This window comes from Coenobita brevimanus, chromosome 113, assembly GCF_032717465.1.
Source record: "Coenobita brevimanus isolate Jiangsu-jjx chromosome 113, ASM3271746v2, whole genome shotgun sequence".
NCBI classification, from domain to species: Eukaryota; Metazoa; Arthropoda; class Malacostraca; order Decapoda; family Coenobitidae; genus Coenobita; species Coenobita brevimanus.
This window is the reverse complement of record NC_137066.1, coordinates 7,288,947-7,308,338: the sequence shown is the minus strand read 5'-3', so window position 1 is coordinate 7,308,338 and position 19,392 is coordinate 7,288,947. Positions and strand designations below refer to the sequence as shown.

Below are 19,392 nucleotides of genomic sequence, written 5' to 3'. Positions count from 1 at the left end.
ACTCCAGGGTTGGTCTGATGAATGATGTTATTATCTTTCTTAGCATGTCTTCATTTATGTATGTGAATGCTATTCTCATATTGGCAAGCAGTGTATACATGTTCCGTACCTTTTCACTGATGTGGTCAGCCGGAGATAGTCTGTTATTGACAATCACACCTAGGTCCTTCTCTCTTTCTGATGTGTGTAGGATTTTATTTCCTACTGTATAATCCCAATCAGGTCTTTTTCCACTTTCACCAAACTTGATTACATGACACTTGTCCACATTGAATTCCATTTGCCATGTATTACTCCATTCATGAAGTTTATTTAATTCTTCTTGTCGCTCTTTACAAGAGTCTGTGTTAGTAATTCTCCTTTGTATTTTTGCATCATCTGCAAACATACTTAGATAGCTTTCACTTCCAGTGTTACTGTCTGTATCATTTATATACACTAAAAACATGATTGGTGCCAGCACTGAGCCCTGTGGTACTCCACTAGTCACTTCTTTCCATGATGAGTAATTTCCCCATAGTACTGTCCTCATTTCACTTTTTATGAGAAAGTCTTGCATCCAACAATACAGTTTGCATCGAATTCCTCCTTGATGGTACAGTTTCCATAAAAGTCTTGGGTGTGGTACTGTGTCAAATGCTTTCTTGAAATCTAAATAGATACTGTCCACCCATCCTTCTCTTTCCTGTAATGTGTCTGTTACTCTGTTATAGCAGGTCAACAGATTAGTAACACACGATTTTCCTTTTCTGAAACCAAACTGTCTTTCTGTTATCATATTGTGTTCTTCTACGTGATTTACCTAAGCTTTTCTTATAAGCTTTTCTAATACCTTGCTTACAACACTGGTTAGTGATACTGGTCGGTAGTTGTGTGGATTTTGTCTATTCCCTTTCTTGAATAAGGGAACAATGATTGCTTTCTTCCAAATATCAGGTAGTTTACCTTGACTCAAGGATTTCTTGAAAATTAAAAATAATGGTTTACTTAACTCCTTTGCACATTCACGTAGCACCCAACATGAAATTTCATCAGGACCATTTGCTTTTCCTTTGTCTAATTTACTTAACTCCTCCTGTATTACTTTTTCTGATATTTGTATATCTGGTAGTATGTGTGGGCATGCATGTTTCACATAATTCCTCTCAAATTTTTTTTTTCCTCTGTAAAAACTGATTGGAAATTCTTGTTTAGTGCTTCACAAATATCCTTCTCTTGTGTATAGGTGATTCCATCGTCTGAATGGATTGTATTTTATCTTATACTTTGGTTTTGCTTCTGATGTACCTGTAAAATAGCTTTGTTTGATCACTACTTTTATTTTTTATATCCTCCTCAAACTGTTTTTTGGGCTTCCCTCCTTATTCTTGTACAATCGTTTCTTGCCTGTTTGTAATTATTATATGCCCTTTCACTATTGTGTCTTCTGTATCAATTCCACAACAAATCTCTTTTTTCTTTTGATTTTTTTACATTCTGTGTTGAACCATTTCTTTATTTTATTTTCTGCTTCTTTGTGCTGTGGGATTTACTTCTGGACTCCTATTTCATAAAGTTCACAATTTTTCATATATAGCATTTTTATATTGTCCTCTAACCTCCTTTTCCCAAGCAATTTCTAAGAAGTACTTCTTTAGGTCATGATACTTTCCTTTTTTATAATTTAGGCTCTTTTTGTAACTTTCATTGCTGTTAACTATGTCATATGCAATCCTGAAATTGCAATTTAGTACTGCATGGTCGCTTTTGCCGAATGGAGGGTGATACATTAAATTGTCAATATCGTTTTCTTGCCTAGTAAATATGAGATCTAGCACTGAGGGTACATCGAGTCCTCTTTTTCTGGTGCTTTCCCTTACATGTTGCGTTAGGAAAAACTCTTGCACGAGATCCAGGAACTTTTGGTCCCAACAGCTTTCTTGGCTTATTATATCTACAGTATTCCAATTTATATTTGTATTAAAATCTCCAGTTAGTATAATTCTTTTCGATTTCTCTTCCATTTTATGTATTAATGCTCTTAAACTCTGAATTGTACTCTCTGCCAGGTCCTCATATTCATCTCTTTCCCATGTGTTTGGTCTGGGTGGCATGTACAAACTGGCTACAATTACTTTCCCTTCAGATGTATTTATCTCTACTGCAATCAGTTCTACTTGTGAGGGTATATCTAATTCTGTTTCTTTGACTTTTAGATTTTTCTTAGTTAATAGTATAATTCCTCCTCCTTTTTTTAAGTTCCTATCTCTTCTCCATATATTATATTCCTCTAAGTTTAGGATGTCATTTGATATCCTTGGTGTTAATTTTGTTTCAATTAGGCATATTATATGTGGTTCATTTTCTCTGACATAATCATTCATCTCTAATAATTTAGATACCATTCCATCCACATTTGAGTACATCATCTTAATCACTTGTACCTCTTTTATTACCCCATCCATGAACAGATTGAACAACCATGGAGACATGATACATCCCTGTTTCAACCAACCTTCAAAGAGAAAAATTCACTCAGTTCCCCATCCACACACACTGCAGCCTTAGCACCATCATACATACTCTTCACAGCATTCAACAACTTCCCATCTACTCCATATATTCTTAATACTTTCCACAATCCTTGTCTATCCACCCTGTCATATGTTTTCTCCAAATCCATGAAAGCCGCATACAACTTCTTTCCCTTCTCTAGAAACTTTTCCATTAAAGATCTAAGAATGAATATCTGATCTACACAACCTCTTCCCTTCCTAAAGCCTCCCTGTTCTTCTCCAACTAATTCCTCTGTCCTTTCTCTAATTCTGTCAATAAGTATCCTACCATACACTTTTCCTATTATACTAAGAAGACAAATGCCCCTATGATTACCACACACTTCTTTTTCCCCTTTTTCTTTGTGCAAGGGAATAATTATACCTGACTTCCAATCCTCCGGGACTCTACCTTCCTCCCAGGCCAATCTGCACATATTCCACATCCATCCTACTACTATCTGTCCTCCATGCTTCAGCATTTCACCACACACTCCATCAATTCCTGGGGCTTTCCCCAATTTAACTTTCTTCATTGCTTCCATAACTTCTACTGATTTCTTCCAGTCTTCTCACCTCCCTCCTTCTCTCAGCCGTTCCCCAGCCACTTATACTTGCATTACTTCCATCCTCTATGTTCAACAATTCCTTACAGTGTTCTCTCCATCTGCTCACTTTTTCTCCCTTCTCCACTAGTAATCTACCATTATTATCTTTCACTCCCCTGCTAACTTCATTTCCACCTTGTCTTACTCTTTTCACCTCTTTCCAGAACATTTTCTTACAGTCCCTCCACTTTACACTCAAATTCCTTCCAAATTCCTCATCCACTCTATTCTTACTCTCTCTTACTAATCTTTTCACCTCTTTCTTTCTTTCCTTCTACATATAATTCTCTCTTCCGCCTCAAAACTTCTTCCACGCCCCTATTTCTCATTCATTAATTTTACAGTATGCTTTCTTCTTTTGTGCCACAGCCTGTCTCACCTCTTCATTCCACCATGCTGTTCCTTGCACCCCCCTCTGTCTTCTCTTCATCTCACACACCACATCACATGCTGCATATATTTCTTCTGTAAATATCCTGCACACACCTTCCACATCCCCCATCTGCTCCAATTCATATTTGCCCAATCGTTCCTCCACTTCTCTCTTATACTCTGCCTTTTTCTCATCCTCTTGTAACCTTTCTATGGATATAAAACTATACTTTCACCTTTGTTTTTGTACCCCCTATCAAAGGGTAGTAAATTATTTCCAGTTTGACAGATTTATTACACTATGTACATTGATTTACTGTTTCTTTGTATTAATGGTTTTCTTTTTTACAGGATGTCCTGCCACAACATGGGCCGCACTTCAAAGTCTTCTGTTATTACACATCCATTGATTTAATACAAGTTATATGTATTTAATATTTATTACAGCATGTATACTTGCGCTGTATATTCTCTACCTAATAAAACTACACCCTGTAGTTCATGTGTATCTTTACCAAACTATTACTATTACTTGGTTTATATGTATTATATATAATAATGATAAGTACTCTATATAATACAATGTATAAGCAGGGCTCTTGTTTGGTGAGCCACAGCTGGCAAATGCGAGTATTTTTTCCCTTCGGCGAACAAATTTTACATGCAAGTCGCCTTTTCGCGAGGAGAAAATAAATCCACTTCAAAACCCAGTAAACTACAAAATAAGTAAATCTCACTTAAATGAACAAAAGAACATGTTGTGATCGATTATTGTCTTTCCTTGTGGCCACTGTGAAGGTTTAAAAATTGACAATGTCTAAATAAATAAATATATTTATTGCTCATAAAATATTTTGGGTCGTAGTCAGTTTGGCTACTAAAAATTTATTTCACTCGTAAATCTGAAACCTTAGGAGCCAAATGGCTCGCAACCATCAGCAGTTAGCAAGAGCCCTGATAAGTATTAATACATTGAATATATTATATACCCGTATATATAAATTATAATAAACCAAATATAACGAATGGAAATACTGTATAATGATATAATAAATGACAGCACAACAGATGAAATGACATATGACACTAGACATAATACATTACAATATTACATGACACAATGACATGACAAATGACAACACACTGATGGCATGACACTCACAATGACAATACACATGACTGACAAGACAACACAATGACAATGACGCTATCACAACAGTAGATGACAAATGACAACACACTGATGACATGACACTGACAACACACTGACACAATGACTATGACAACACGAGAGAGAGAGAGAGAGAGAGAGAGAGAATGATATGGTAGACAGACACAGACTTGCTTCTGAATACACTTCTTGCATCATACTTATTCCTCTTTATTAACCCATGGATTGCAAGCCACAGCTCAGGCTGGGACGCATCATGTTGCAAGCCACAGCTCAGGCTGGGACGCGTCATGTTGCAAGCCACAGCTCAGGCTGGGACGCGTCATGTTGCAAGCCACAGCTCAGGCTGGGACGCGTCATGTTGCAAGCCACAGCTCAGGCTGGGACGCGTCATGTTGCAAGCCACAGCTCAGGCTGGGACGCGTCATGTTGCAAGCCACAGCTCAGGCTGTGCTGGCAGTGAATCACTGTAAACAACTCCACCCCTACACAAACTTATGTATGGTGCTACGCAAACACAGAGAGAGAGAGAGATTTTTTTCTTTTCACCAGATGATGCCCTGGATGTTTATTTTCAAGTTCATGAAAAAAAAAAAAAAAAATCAGTTTCACTACTCCCGTACGTAACCTTACGCATGGCCCTACACAAAGACAGAGAGACAGATTTTTTTTCACCAGATGATGTCGTGGATGTTTATCTTCAAGTTTATAATAAACAAAAACTAAAAAAAAAATTTCCTTCGTTTTTTGCACACCACGGGGTGGGATAAGAAAAAGGTAATTGCGCAATCCACAGGTTAAATCTATACGAATTACCAACACCTTACATGTACAGATCCTCCCCTACTTACGAATGGGTTGCGTTCCAAGAAGCTGACCGTAAGTGGAATTTTTCTTAAATCAAAAACGCCATACCACGTTGAGTACACCGCTTCCCGTCCGATCAGCGAAGTTAAGCAACGTTGGGTCTGGTTAGTACTTGGATGGGTGACCACCTGGGAACACCAGATGCTGTTGGCATAACGTTCTCCCTACATGTCAAGTGGGGTTGGTGGAGGATTAGTGCCCCTCCCCGTAAAACAATTAACTCTAAGCCCATGGCCACCCCGTTTGGGATACATGTCGTCTGGCAATGAATGAATGAATGAAAAACGAATTTAATACACCTAACCAACTGAACATCATAGCTCAGCCAGGCCTACCTTGAACGAGTTTAGAACACTTACATCAGCCTCCAGTTGGGCAAAATCAATAACACAGCCTAGTCTATAATAAAGTGTTTAATATCTTATGTTATTCAATACTGTACCAAGATTGTCGATTGCAAAAGCTGAAGGTCACTTTCAAGGGCTACCTTCATGCTCTGCAATTGTACTGAGTTTCATCTAAAGCAACGGCCTTCCTCTGTTTTCTCACCAGTAGCAAGAGAGAAAGGGCATTTCATAGACATGATGGATGTACAAAACACAACGTAGATAAGGGGGGGGGGGGGAAGCTGGCCACACAGAGCATTGTTGAGGTCGATCGATGATGCTATCAGGATAGCCTTTTCAGTGGCCCCTCTTTTATGTTTAGTTACTGTTCTGGTTGCTGAGCTCCTTTATTTTCTTATTTTCCAACATTTACTTAGAAATTTCTTTGTATTTTCAAAGTCTTTAACTTGAACAGCCGGAATGTAAACACATAATTTACTGATGCCAGGGTTTTCATCAATGCATGAAATATTTACTCTCTAAGGTTTTCAAAATTATTATTATCTATGTAAACCATCCATCCATCATCCAATCCTATGTTGCTCCATGAGGAGTAGCCCAGGGCTGGGCAAGTTGGTTCTGACATTTAAGATGAGAGTGACCAGCCTCACTCATCCCTGAGTGGCATTACATGAGCAATAAACCCCAACCACCCCTTGGATTAAACCTTCACCGGCTCAAACCGACTGGAGTGCCTTAATTACCCATTAAACCACCAGGCGCCAAAATTTGATTACATGGTTACCACCCAGTGTAGTATATGGTTTCCTGGTGTACAGAAACCATTTGGCTTGTTACTCAGTGTAGAGTTACCCATAGGCAGAAGGATGAGGAAAGAAAGAAGGAGCGAAAGACAGCAGGGAATGTAAAGTAACCTGTAGGCAGAAGAGGAAAGTGCAATGGAAAGAAAGACAGAAAAGGAAGGATGGAGCAGAGGAAAGGGTAGACACCCAAAGCAGCACTACATCGAGTGGGTGGATGGCAAATTATTATGTATTCCATGACAGGTTAGATGACAGTGGAATGGTCAAACATAATATATTCTCTGTTGAGTCGCCTAGTGGTCCACACTGTTTTGTATCTCATCTGATGGCAAGAATCCGTACCCCAAATGACAGTGTTCACTCCACCTATGGCTAAAACACATTAATCTAAGTCTTAGAAGTTTATAAATCAACCAAACACAAAATTAAAGTCTAAAATATCATCAAAATAGGTAAAAAAAAAAAAAATCCAAAACCATCGTTAAACTGGGGCTCGGCCATCGCTATGCGGGGCAGGGTGGTATTTCTGCCCCCATCACTAATGTCACTGATTGCATTGCGCAGTTGACCCTTGTGCGGTGTGGTGTGGTGGGGATCTGTCCGTTCTCCCCTTTGGGGCTAAGATGCGAATGAATGAGTTTGAATGGATGAGTAAATGGGGAGTGTGTTGTCCTGTCTCGGCTACCTCCCTTTCCATGGGGGAAGCAGCCTAGGTACAGTATATAGATAGAGATAGATAGATAGATCACTGATCCGCATATCACATCTAGGAGAATCGTAATCATGGTTTGCCTGTATTATATTTTTTCCATTAATACCAACCATCTGATGCCACATTTTACATTTACACTAAAAACAATAAACCATCATCACTTTTATACCTTATATAACTCAAAAACTGCATCCCTGAACCTACAGGCTTGCAGCCTTCATGCTGACCAGCTGAGTTTCTTCTCAAGAGTAACTGCCTTCCTTCTCCTCTTCTCACCAGTAGCAGGATGGACAGACAGGCATTTCACAGACTTGATGGATGCACAAAACACAATGTGTGTATACTAAAAATGGCAACAGAACACTGTAGAGCATCACAGCATCAACTGTTTACACTAATGTTCGCCCGGGCAGACTGGGCCATGGCTCGCTGCCACTGCATTGTATTGCACATTGCTAACCCTGGAAAATATCAAAATAAATAATTCGAAGTACCATTCAGTTTCTTCATCCGTAAAGTCAAAAATTCGTAGATCGACCATTCATAAAACAGGGACCCCCTGTATATAAATACTGTACGTTTGAGATTCTCAGCCTACTTACAGGTAGTCATCCATGTTTTGATGTGGAGTTGTCAGATGACCAATTGTCTAGACAGAGACTTATCCTGTTTTTGTTGTGACGGCGAATTGTCCTGACAGGGAAATGTCCAGGAACCAGCCTGTATTGGCCATCACATGTGAACCTGGACTTTTCAATCGACAATTTCAGAACAGTATTCAATAAATGAGATATTCAAAGTTATTATAAATAGGCTGTGTTAATGGTTTTGCCCAGCTGTAGGCTAATGTAAATGTTCTTTATTATAAAACAGGGCTCTTGTTTGGTGAGCCACAGCTCGCAAATGCGAGTATTTTTTCCCTTCGGAGAACAAATTTTACATGCACGTCTCCTTTTGGCAAGGAGAAAAAACATTCACTTCAAAACCCAGTAAACTACAAAATAAGTAAATCTCACTTAAATGAACAAAAAAGTACGTTGTGATCGATTATTAAGTCTTTCCTTGTCGCCACGGTGAATGTTTAAAAATAAACAACGAATAAATAAATAAATACTGTATATATATTCATTAATCGTAAAATATTTTGGCTCGTAGTCAGTTTGGCTACTAAAAATTTATTTGGCTCATAAATCTGAAACCTTAGGAGCCAAATGGCTCGCAACCATCGGCAGTTAGCAAGAGCCCTGTAAAATAGGCTGTTAATGATTTTCCCCAGCTGTAGGCTAATGTACTGTAAGTGTTTTAATCCATCACGTCCCGAGCTATTTCGCACCTCCGACACCCCCCAATCCCGAGCTTTTTTTTTTTTTTTTTTTTTTTTTTTTGGCTCAAACCTCCGCTTTTGGTAAGAAACATCGAAAATTCATAGAGAAATCGTTCACCTGAGGTTTAACATACTCGATACAGGCAGCAGTACCTCCTTACCTTACTAGGTTTTCTATCAGGCTGGCTGCAAAGAAAACGAGTTCTATGGGAGGGTAACTATTCCACACCACTCATAAACGGTATTTATTTATTTATTTGGGACGAATTTATATGTAGTACGAGAGTATATTGGTTTTCAAACAGTAATATAGGCAATATAAGCATTGTTTCACTCACTAACTCATCAACATACCTGACTTTTTTGGCAACATTACCTGATCATCATTTCTGACTGTTTCTTCTTCTAATGCTACTTAAACTTTGTCCTCCACATTAACATCGATTGGGGAATCACTCTGGCCCTGAATTTCGTACCATGGCATGACATGTCTTTATTGGCCAGGTCACTGGTAACAGGTGAATTGCCGAGACAATGGCATGTGCGGGGGGGGGGGAGGTTATGCAGTGTAAAGCATTGTCCCTGCCTGGCATCTTGTAGAGGAACAGAGGAAGGTGAACGTATATACGTACAAAAAATACATCGATGAGACTAGCTGTGACAAAATGTTGCAACATACCCATACGTCGATGGGATGCCTCGTGTTAAGCATGTTCAAGGTAGCTTGCCTAGGCTATGATGTTTGGTTGGTTAGGCTTATTAAATGCATATTCGACTTATGAAAAATTCCACTTACAATTACCATAGTTTCTCAGAACATAACCCGATCGTAGGTAAGAGACCACCTGTATTCTGGTACTAAAGATGAAAACTATACCCATTTTACACTAACTTGGCCCATAATTTCACCATTCTGCAGTTTATTTCTCATCCATATTGCATTTCAAGAAATATAGTAATCTCTTGATTATCCAACATAACAGAGCCAAAGACATGTCTGGACAGTAGATCCGTCTGGCTAATGGACTTCTCTCCCTTGACCCCACTTCATACATACCCAGACCTTGAAGGCCAATGTAAAAGGCCACTACAGTACATCATACATTCATACAACACTTATTCCTGGTGTTTCACATACAGGCATACCCTGGGTTAACGATGCAATTGGTTAAGTAAAAACCCATCACTAAGCGGGGTATGGTATCTATGGGTATATTTAACATGTTAAGTAATGGGATGTATTTTTGAGCCTTGGGTTCCCCCCCCCCCAACAACTCCTAAACCCACCCAAATGAGTCTAAAAACAAGTGTCTAGCTCACCTAACCCCCCAAACAGCTCTATAACAAGCTAAACTAAGCCTAAAGTAGTTTATAACCCACCTAAACCCAAAAATAAAATCTGAAAATCATCAAATGTCTGGAAAAAATCAAACTTAGTAAACTGTACCCCAAAATGACAGTGTTCACCCCACCTGTGGCTAAAACACATTAATATAAAATGTTTATAAATCAATCTAAACACTAAATTTAAGTCTACAGTATCATCAAAACTGGTTTTAAAAAGTCTAAACCCATCATTAACCCGCGGCGTCCCGGGGACGTACTTCCACGTCCTCACATTTTGTCACAGCTAATCCCGGGGACGTACTTCAACGTCCTGCAATTGCAAGGTTCATAATTTCCACAATTTTCAATTTTCGCGAGTCATTTTTGGTACGTATACACGTGACACCTTCCTCAACAAGATGCCAGGCAGAGACAATGCCTTACCCAGCATGACCTCCTCCCCCACCCCCTGCATGCCATTGTCTCAGCAATTCACCTGTTATCAGTGACCTGGCCAGTATAGCCATGTCATGCCACGGTACGAAATTCAGGGCCAGAGTGATTCCCCAATCAATGACAATGTGGAGGACAAACTTTACATAGCATTAGAGGAAGAAACAGTTAGAAATGAAGATCAGGTAATGTGGCAAAAAAAGGTCAGGTATTAGTGAGTGAAACAATGCTTATAATGCCTATATTACTTCTTGAAAACCAATATACAGTAATCACTCCAATATCCGGATCAATAGAGCCATCGGTAGGTTCGGATATTGGTTTTGTCCGGATATTGGGCCCCAGCTTATGGACTTGTACTTACGGACCCTAACACAGAGAAACACCTATACAACTCCCTCCGGACATGCATAGCACCTATTTAACACCCAAATCACACCAATAAGGCACATAAATGACTGAAATAAATGCAATAGACACATAAAATGTGGGTTTAGAAGTATGTTCATACATTAATAAACATTCTGGTACTTATGGACTCTAACCGAACCTAACCTAACCGAACCTAACCGAACTCTGAAAAACCCATTCCTACTGCACATGCATGAGGTAAGTTTAGTATGGAAAGAAGTACAGTATGACACTTTCTGGTAAGTATAGTATGGGAAAAAATACAATATGAAACATTCTGGTAAATATAGTATGGAAAATAGTACAACATGAAACATTTTGGCTACTTACAGCAAGTCCCTGGCCACCTCGATGAATAACCGCCTCCTCTCGGACTCTGACAGTAAGAACGATTTCCTGAAGCACTTGCACTACACTCTTCCTGAAGTCTTGCACTGAACTTAGTCACTAACACACAGAAGTCCGTTCTTTTCACAGTGTTCACTTTAGTCCAAATAATGTTCCATTAAATTTAAGTGTTGCACATTAACTTTTCCCAAGTTTTTTTAAGTTTCCAAAGCCAAAACAAAGAAGGTTAGTTACGTTAAATTTCTTTTCTACTTAGTCTTTTCTCCCAACTTGAAAACCTTAACACAACACACCGTTTTTCACTGCACAACACTCAAAATTCCCGTGTGGTCTAGTGGAGAAGTTCTTGCTGTTTATTCACTGTCAGAGCCCGAGAGTATCACTGGCAGGCGTCCAAGGGGTGCATCGGTGGAGTAGTGGTGATGGCGTACCGACTACAGAAGACTCTGAAGACAGCCGCAAACTCACGTCGAGCGGTGACTCCACTGTAGCTGATGTGCTGGGCTGTGGCTCGGAGCATGAGGGCCTGTCTTGGGGAGGCAACGGAGTGGAACCAGGGCTTGGCACAGCGGGGGTCACGGGCCTGAAAAACTGTCAATCGTTGACTGACGCAAGGACCGACGATTCTGGCGATTGATGATGCGCTGCCGGAAAGCACGCACTTCCTCCACGAGTCCCAAGGGCCCCATCTCCCTGTCGCAGTCCGGGTGTTCCAGGTAGTCTAGGACGAACTCTAGATGTTCCCGGAGTGCGCTCAGCTTGGGGATGGCTGGAGTAGTGTCCTGCTGGGCGGAGTCTGCATCATCATCGCCTTCGTCGTCGGAATCTTCAAGTTCGGGACTGACACCAGCAACCGAAGACGCGATCTCGATATCAGACAACGTCTGATACCCAGGATCGCCCTCGTCGTCGTCCAACCACTCACGAACATCGTCCACATCAACATCGTCGCCGTGCGTACGTAGCCGTGCATGGAAGTCATCCACGTCAAACCCTAGGAAATCGTACTCCACATCTGTTCCGAGAAGCAGACGAGACCAACCATTTTCAAGAGTTTTCACAGGGACTTCCTTCCATGCACTAGCCCAGTTGTACAGCGCAGACTTGATGTTGTAGCGGCGAAGGTTTTCCAAAGTCCGCTTGCCTCGAGTGTCACGTCCTTCCCTGCGCTCGTCCTCGTCCTCGAGAACCACCATCACCTCGTCCAGGAACTTCCGACGGTACAGGCGCTTTGTTGCCACGATCACTCCTTGGTCCATTGGTTGAATGAGAGCAGTCGTATTAGGTGGCAGAAACATGCACCTAATACGGCCATTCTCAGCAACCAAGTCCTTGTCGCACGGGTGGGCAGGTGCATTGTCGAGGAGAAGGAGAGCCTTTACCTGGTCGCGAGGAATTCCCAGTGTCTTCGTCTGGTAATGTATGACCTCCTTGACGAAGTGATGGTGAAACCAGTCTTTGAAAATCACAGCTGTGAACCATGCTTTCAAAGAATGGTACCATACGACAGGAAGGACATCCATCACCCCACGAAGGCACCGAGGCTGCTTTGCACGGCCAACAATAACGGGCTTAAGCCGGTGCATGCCGTTAGCATTGGCACAACACAAAGCAGATATCCGTTCCTTAGAAAGCTTGCGGCCAGGTACACGCTTCTCCGTCTCATCGGCGAGAGTGTTCGTTGGCACCGAGCGATAGAATAGGCCAGTTTCGTCAGCGTTATAGACTTGACCGAGAGTGAGGCCCTCCCTGTCGATCAAGCCTTTCACCTTGTGCCGAAACTCGTCCACTCCATCCTCGTTAGCGTCCAATAGCTTCGCCATGTGCTTTACGGTTAGTAAGGCCATGTCGCAACTTGAACAGCGAAGAGCCAACCCTCGGATGCCTTGAAGTCTAGGGCGTCGTGAAGCCTTGCAAACTTCTCAGCAGCAGCCTTCAGCTCCGTTCCACGTACCATCACACCAGCTGCACGTTGCTGTCGATACCAAATCAACGTGGAGCGGTCGATCTCTGCATACTTGGGAGTAAACATAACCTTCCTCTCCACGTTGCGTTTGCTTCTCGACGAGAAGTCAGCCGTGTACTGCATGAGCTTGTCTCGGGAACGCTTGATATCAAACAAAGTCGACCGGGCCAGGTTGAACTCGCGGAGAATGCGAGAGGAAGACCAACCCGCATCAACCTTCTCCAATATCTCCCGTTTCTTCTCCAGAGTCAACACCACTCTCTTCCTTTTCTCAGGAGGCGGGGCCATCATCACACACACTAAGAGTAGGGCAGAGAGCAGCAGGAGGCCTTGCAGCAAGTACGGCACCACCACAAAAGCGAGCACGTGGGCAGCCATGACGAACAGCGCAGGTCCAGTCGCGGTGAGAGACAGGCGGGAAGTGGGGATGATGCAGCGGCGCTCTATCGGACGTCGGAGGAATGACGAACCAAAACAATGCTCTCACGCGGCGCGCGCGGCAAGTTCAAATTACGGACGGCAAAAAATCGTTTTTTTTTCCAATTTTTTTGGATTTTCGGACCATTTTGGGAATGTTTGATCCCAGGACGATAAGGTTCGGTTAGTGGGGATGTTCGGTTATTGGGCGTCCGGATATTAGAGTGATTACTGTACTTTTGTACTACATATAAATTCGTAACAGTAAATAAATAAATACCGTTTATGAGTGGTGTGAAATAGTTATCCTCCCATAGAACTCGTTTTCTTTGGTGCCAGCCTGATAGAAAACCCAGTAAGGTAAGGAGGCTCTCCTACCTGTAATGAGTATTTTAAACCTCAGGTGAGCGATTTCTCTATGAATTTTCGATGTTTCTCACCAAAAGCGAAAGTTTTAGCAAAAAAAAAAAAAAAAGGGTCGAAAAATGGTCGGGATTGGGGGGTACCAGTGGTCAAAAAGTGGTCGGGACAGGGCGGGTTAAACCGGGATTTGGCCGTCATTAGGCTGGGGATGGTGGTATTTCTATCCTCATCGCTAAGCTAGAGTATTGCATCTAAGGGTATCGTATATTGGGGTATACCTGTACTATAGTCAAGCAGACCTATAAACCACAGTCAAGCAATTACCATGGTCAAGCAGCCAGACCCATCAACCACAGACAAGCAATCACCAATGTATGGCCACACCCTGCAGAAAAAAAAATAAAATAAAAAGGGGGGGGAGGGGGGGAACATGTTCACTCATTCATAATTTCCACCCAGACACAAGCATTTTGTTTGGATGAAACGGAAAAATGTATGAATAATGGTTTTGGACAGCCAGACCACAGCATCTGGATAATGCATTGTTTGGATTATGGACATCCGGATAATCGAGGGATTACTGTATGCACTGCAACCCAATGCACAACACTGAATGGACACTGTTATTAACCAACAGATGTCCAGCAGTTTCCTAGTGTCCATTAAATATGATCTATCTCAGTATGTTAAACTGAGGGTCTACTCTATTTTGTCTGGCTACCTACATCAATATGTGCATCCTGATCTCTCTCCTAACAACTGCTTGACAAAAATAAATAAATAAATAAGCTAAAGATGCTGAACCAACCCCTATTTATACACAATTTACCCTCCATGACCCGGATTTTGAGATTTTGTAAAATGCGCACAGGAGAGATTATGTATGATAAGGATTCGCTGACGAACAAGTAATATACGATTTATGTAGGGGGTACATGGATCAGGCCTTTATGATGCGTAAATTTTTTTTAATGAACCAGTAAATCAGATTAGGTTTGAATGAATTTTGTTGGGTAGGGTAGGTTGTGATGTTAGGTTAGTTAATTAGATTAGGACAAAACAGGTTAGGTTAGGGCCAATTAGCTTACTTTTTTTTTTTTTTAAGCAAGGAAGAAGAAACAAAAGGCCAGAGCCTGCAAACTGTTCCCTCCAAGAAAAAACAAAAACTAGATAATAGAACCAAATTCAAGATCTGTACATTTAGAGATGCCTGGACACACTGCGTTTGAAAGACCAGAGATCATAAGCAGTAGGAAACAGACAAAGAAAGACAGTTCCAGAGTTGACCTGTTGCATAAATGAAGGACTGGGAGTAACGGTTTACTCTTGCTTTAGAGAACTGGACAGAACAGGGATAAGAGTTTGTTGCTGGATGGATGCTATGTGCCCATCGATAAGGTTAAGTTGGGATAAACTGTTACATTAAATACAATCAGGTATGGGTAAACAAGAATATATGTTTACTGTTGGTTTAGATTTGGATAAATCTGCATCAATGATGTTACATCAGTGCCAAAATATTGTTTTAGCCTTTTCGTTCACAGTATCAATAAGTTTCATGTTTCACAACACATTGTCTTTCTCCCCTCCCCCCGCCGCCTGCCACACTCCAAAAAAGTGTATTCTCAGCATATTTTCACCACCCAAACATATTTATTTTGCCACAAAACCTATGTATTTCTATTCGTCGATGCTTGTTCTACACGATAAAAAAAAAAAAAAAAAAAAACGTACATTAGGGCAGTGTGAATAAACATTCGGGAACATTCATCTCACTTCCCGACATCATAGTTCAAATGTTTACTAATCTATCTGTATACGTTATATCATCATTTGAAAGAAAATTTTATTACCTTCCCCAAATAGGGTAGTTGGCATTTTGATATGAGGTATACTTTTTGAGTAAGAAGCGAAAAAGTAAAACCTATTTCCGACAGACTACAGATATTTTATTAGAGGAGCTCTAGCAAAAAACTTTTCTTGGCAGTGTTAAGTTTTTATTTTATCATGCAGAATTTCATGGGTTTTCACACGATATAATCAGCATTTTCCGATGCCTCATAGTTTTCGAGAAAATGCAAAAAACTATGGTGCACCCACGTCGTGTCATGACTGTAGGGCAGTTTTCTGCCTCCCTCTATGCTGCTGCATGTATTTCACCAATTCCATGCACAATATATTCACATGATTCACTGTCACTATTTTTATAGTTGAATACTCACGTTTGGTGCTGGGTAGAGGCAGTGTAGTTGATTAAAAACAGTAGCACAATCTTCGTTAGCCCAATGGCTGATAACAGCCAGGAATGCTTCACAAACACCAAATCTAGTCACAATAATGCCCAAAGACTATACACAAGCACTGTTGATATAGTGAAATATGTTGCACGGCCAGGACAGGGGTTAAAGGGACAAGACCGCGCACTACCTTCCTCACTCACAGCTCATTTGGTGCTGAAAAACCTGTCTGCTCTCTCACGGATATCGGGATCCTCTGTTGCCAACTCATTACTTTTGACGAGAGCTGGGCAAGCTATGACGCCTCCAAAAATGATGCAAATCGACCAAAAACTGTTGTTGTTGTTGTTGTTGTTGTTTTGGCAAATATTTTAAGGTTTTTATAAGGTGGGGGAATGGAGTCTCGGACCATCACTTAGTGATGGCCAAGGTAGAGCTGCAAAGAAAGTGGTTGAGGAGGCGAAGGGGAAGACAGGAGGAAGCAGCTCCTGTGAGAAGAGTGGAGAAATTGCAAGACAGTGAGAAAAGGACAGAGTATAAGAGCATAGTGGAAGAAAGACTGGGAAGGTATGAGCTAGAGCAGATGGAAGGGGTGGAAGACGTATGTAAGATATTCACGGAAGAGATAAGCGCAGCGTGTGAGGCGGTTTGTGGAGTGAGGAGGAGATGCAAGGGTGTGCAAGGGACAGCATGGTGGAATGATGAGGTGAAACGAGCTGTGGAACAAAAGAAGAAGGCATATGGTGAATGGTTGGCGAGTAGAGGTAGGGGAGAAGATGAGAGAGAGAAGAGAGAGGTATATGTGAGCAGGAGAAGGAGGTTAAGAGACTGGTGAAGGAGAGTAAGAAGAAAGTGGATGAAGAGTTTGGGAGGAATCTGAGTGTGAAATGGAGGGAGAGTAAGAAATTGTTTTGGAAGGAGATAAAGAAAGTAAGGCAGTGTGAAAGGGGAAATAGTAGGGAGTGAAGGATAGGAATAATAGATTGTTGGTGGAGAAGAGAGAGAAAGTGAGGAGATGGAAGGAGCACTTTGAGGATTTGTTGAATGTAGAGAGTGAGAGCAGTGTGAGTATAAGTGGTTGGGGAATGGCTGGGAGAAGAAGAGATGAGAGGAGGGAGGAAGAGATCAGTAGGTCGGAAGTAGTGGAAGCGATGAAGAAGATTAAGCTGGGAAAGGCCCCAGGAATTGATGGAGTGTGTGGTGAAATGCTTAGGTATGGGGGTGAGATTGTTGTGGAGTGGATATGGAAGTTGTGTAGATTGGCTTGGGAAGAGGGAAGGGTTCCAGAGGACTGGAAATCAGGTATAATTGTTCCTCTGTACAAAGGAAAAGGGGAGAGAGAAGTATGTGGTAACCATAGGGGTATTTGCCTTCTTAGTGTGACTGGTAAAATATATGGTAGAATACTCATTGATAGGGTTAGGCATATGACAGAGGAGCTAGTTGGAGAAGAACAAGGGGGATTTAAGAAGGGAAAAGGGTGTGTAGACCAGATATTTATTCTAAGATGTTTAGTGGAGAAGTATCTAGAGAAGGGAAGGAAAGTGTATACTGCCTTCATGGACTTGGAGAAAGCTTATGACAGAATAGATAGGCAAGGTATGTGGAAGGTATTAAGAATATATGGAGTGGAGGGGGAATTGTTGAGTGCTGTGAAGAGTATGTATGAGGGAGCTAGGGCTACGGTGCGAGTGGATGGTGAGCTGAGTGAGTTCTTTGATCTCAATGTGGGACTGAAACAGGGGTGTGTAATGTCTCCATGGCTGTTTAATATATATATGGATGGGGTTGTAAAGGAGGTTCAAGGTAGGGCAGTGGATGTGGGGGTGGCCCTAATGAATGAGGGTGAGATTTGGAAGCTTCCGGTGTTGCTGTTTGCTGATGATACAGTATTGTTGAGTGAAGATGAATGGGAGTTGCAAGGTTTGGTGAATGAATTTGGGACAGTGTGTAGGAGGAGGAAGCTGAAAGTTAATGTAAACAAAAGTAAAGTTATGGTGTTTGAGAGGAATGAAGTCACAGAGTGTGCAGTGAGGTTGGATGGTGAGGATATGGAGAATGTGAGTGCATTCAAGTACTTGGGTAGTGTGATGAGTAAGGATGGAACTTTGGGGGATGAAGTAAATGAAAGGGTACAGCAGGGAAGGAAGGTTGTTGGTTCACTGAAAGCAGTGATAAGAAATAGGGAGAAGAGTATTGAAGTTAAGAAGTCACTGCATGATAGTATTGTGATCCCTACCCTGATGTATGGAAGCGAGGCGTGGACCTTGCTAGAAGGGGAACAAGTCAAGAGTGAGAGCAGTGGAAATGAGTTACTTGAGAGGAGCATGTGGAGTGACGTGGAGGGACAGGTTGATGAATGAAGAAGTGAAGGAACGTTGTGGGGTAGATGTGGATGTGGTTGAAAAGATTAGGAGAAATACACTGAGGTGGTTTGGACATGTGGAGAGGATGGAGAATGAAAGACTGACTAAGAGGGTGTATGTAGGTGAGGTGGAGGGAGGGAGAGGGAGGGGTAGACCGAGGATGAGGTGGAGGGATGGAGTTGAGAGGTATATGAGGGAGGGGGGTGAGTTGGGGGAGGGGAGTCAAATGGTGGGTGACAGAGTGACCTGGAGGCGTTTTGTCTGCGGCCACCCTTTGCGGGATTAGGGCGTCGGGCTATAGATAGATAGATAGATGATGCTAAAGGCGTCTCTGAGTATTTACGAGGAAAGACCCTAATAACACCTAACACGTCACTGTGTACAAAGGGGTTAAGATGTCACATCCGTTTTTGGTGCTGAATTATGAATGCTCACTGTTTATAAAAAGACCTGTGAAAATTTAGGACAAAATCCAGAAGCGCTCCCATGAAATTATGATAATTTGACAACAGGATTTCTCTTTCATAATTACTGCAATGAAATGGCAGGGGACAGAGCAACATGGAGGTGATTTATTTGTGGCTACCCCTCACAGGATTAAGGCGTCTGGCAACGGATAGACAGACACTGATTTATGACATGGTTGAAGAAAAAAAAAAAAGCCCAACCTGTCAGCGTTTTATATAAAAAACTTTTTTCAAAAATAAAACCCTGGTATAACCCAGGATTTTTACAATCCTTGAGATTTTTATACAGTATATATTTTT

At 41.5% G+C, this 19,392-nt stretch overlaps 1 non-coding gene across 1 annotated transcript; it reads left to right on the top strand.

Moving 5' to 3' along the window:
* The first annotated feature begins 5,586 nt into the window (after positions 1 to 5,586).
* Positions 5,587 to 5,703, top strand: LOC145418346 (5S ribosomal RNA). The gene has a single exon (XR_013900684.1). It is a non-coding gene; the product is annotated as a 5S ribosomal RNA (ribosomal RNA).
* The last annotated feature ends 13,689 nt before the right edge of the window (positions 5,704 to 19,392 follow it).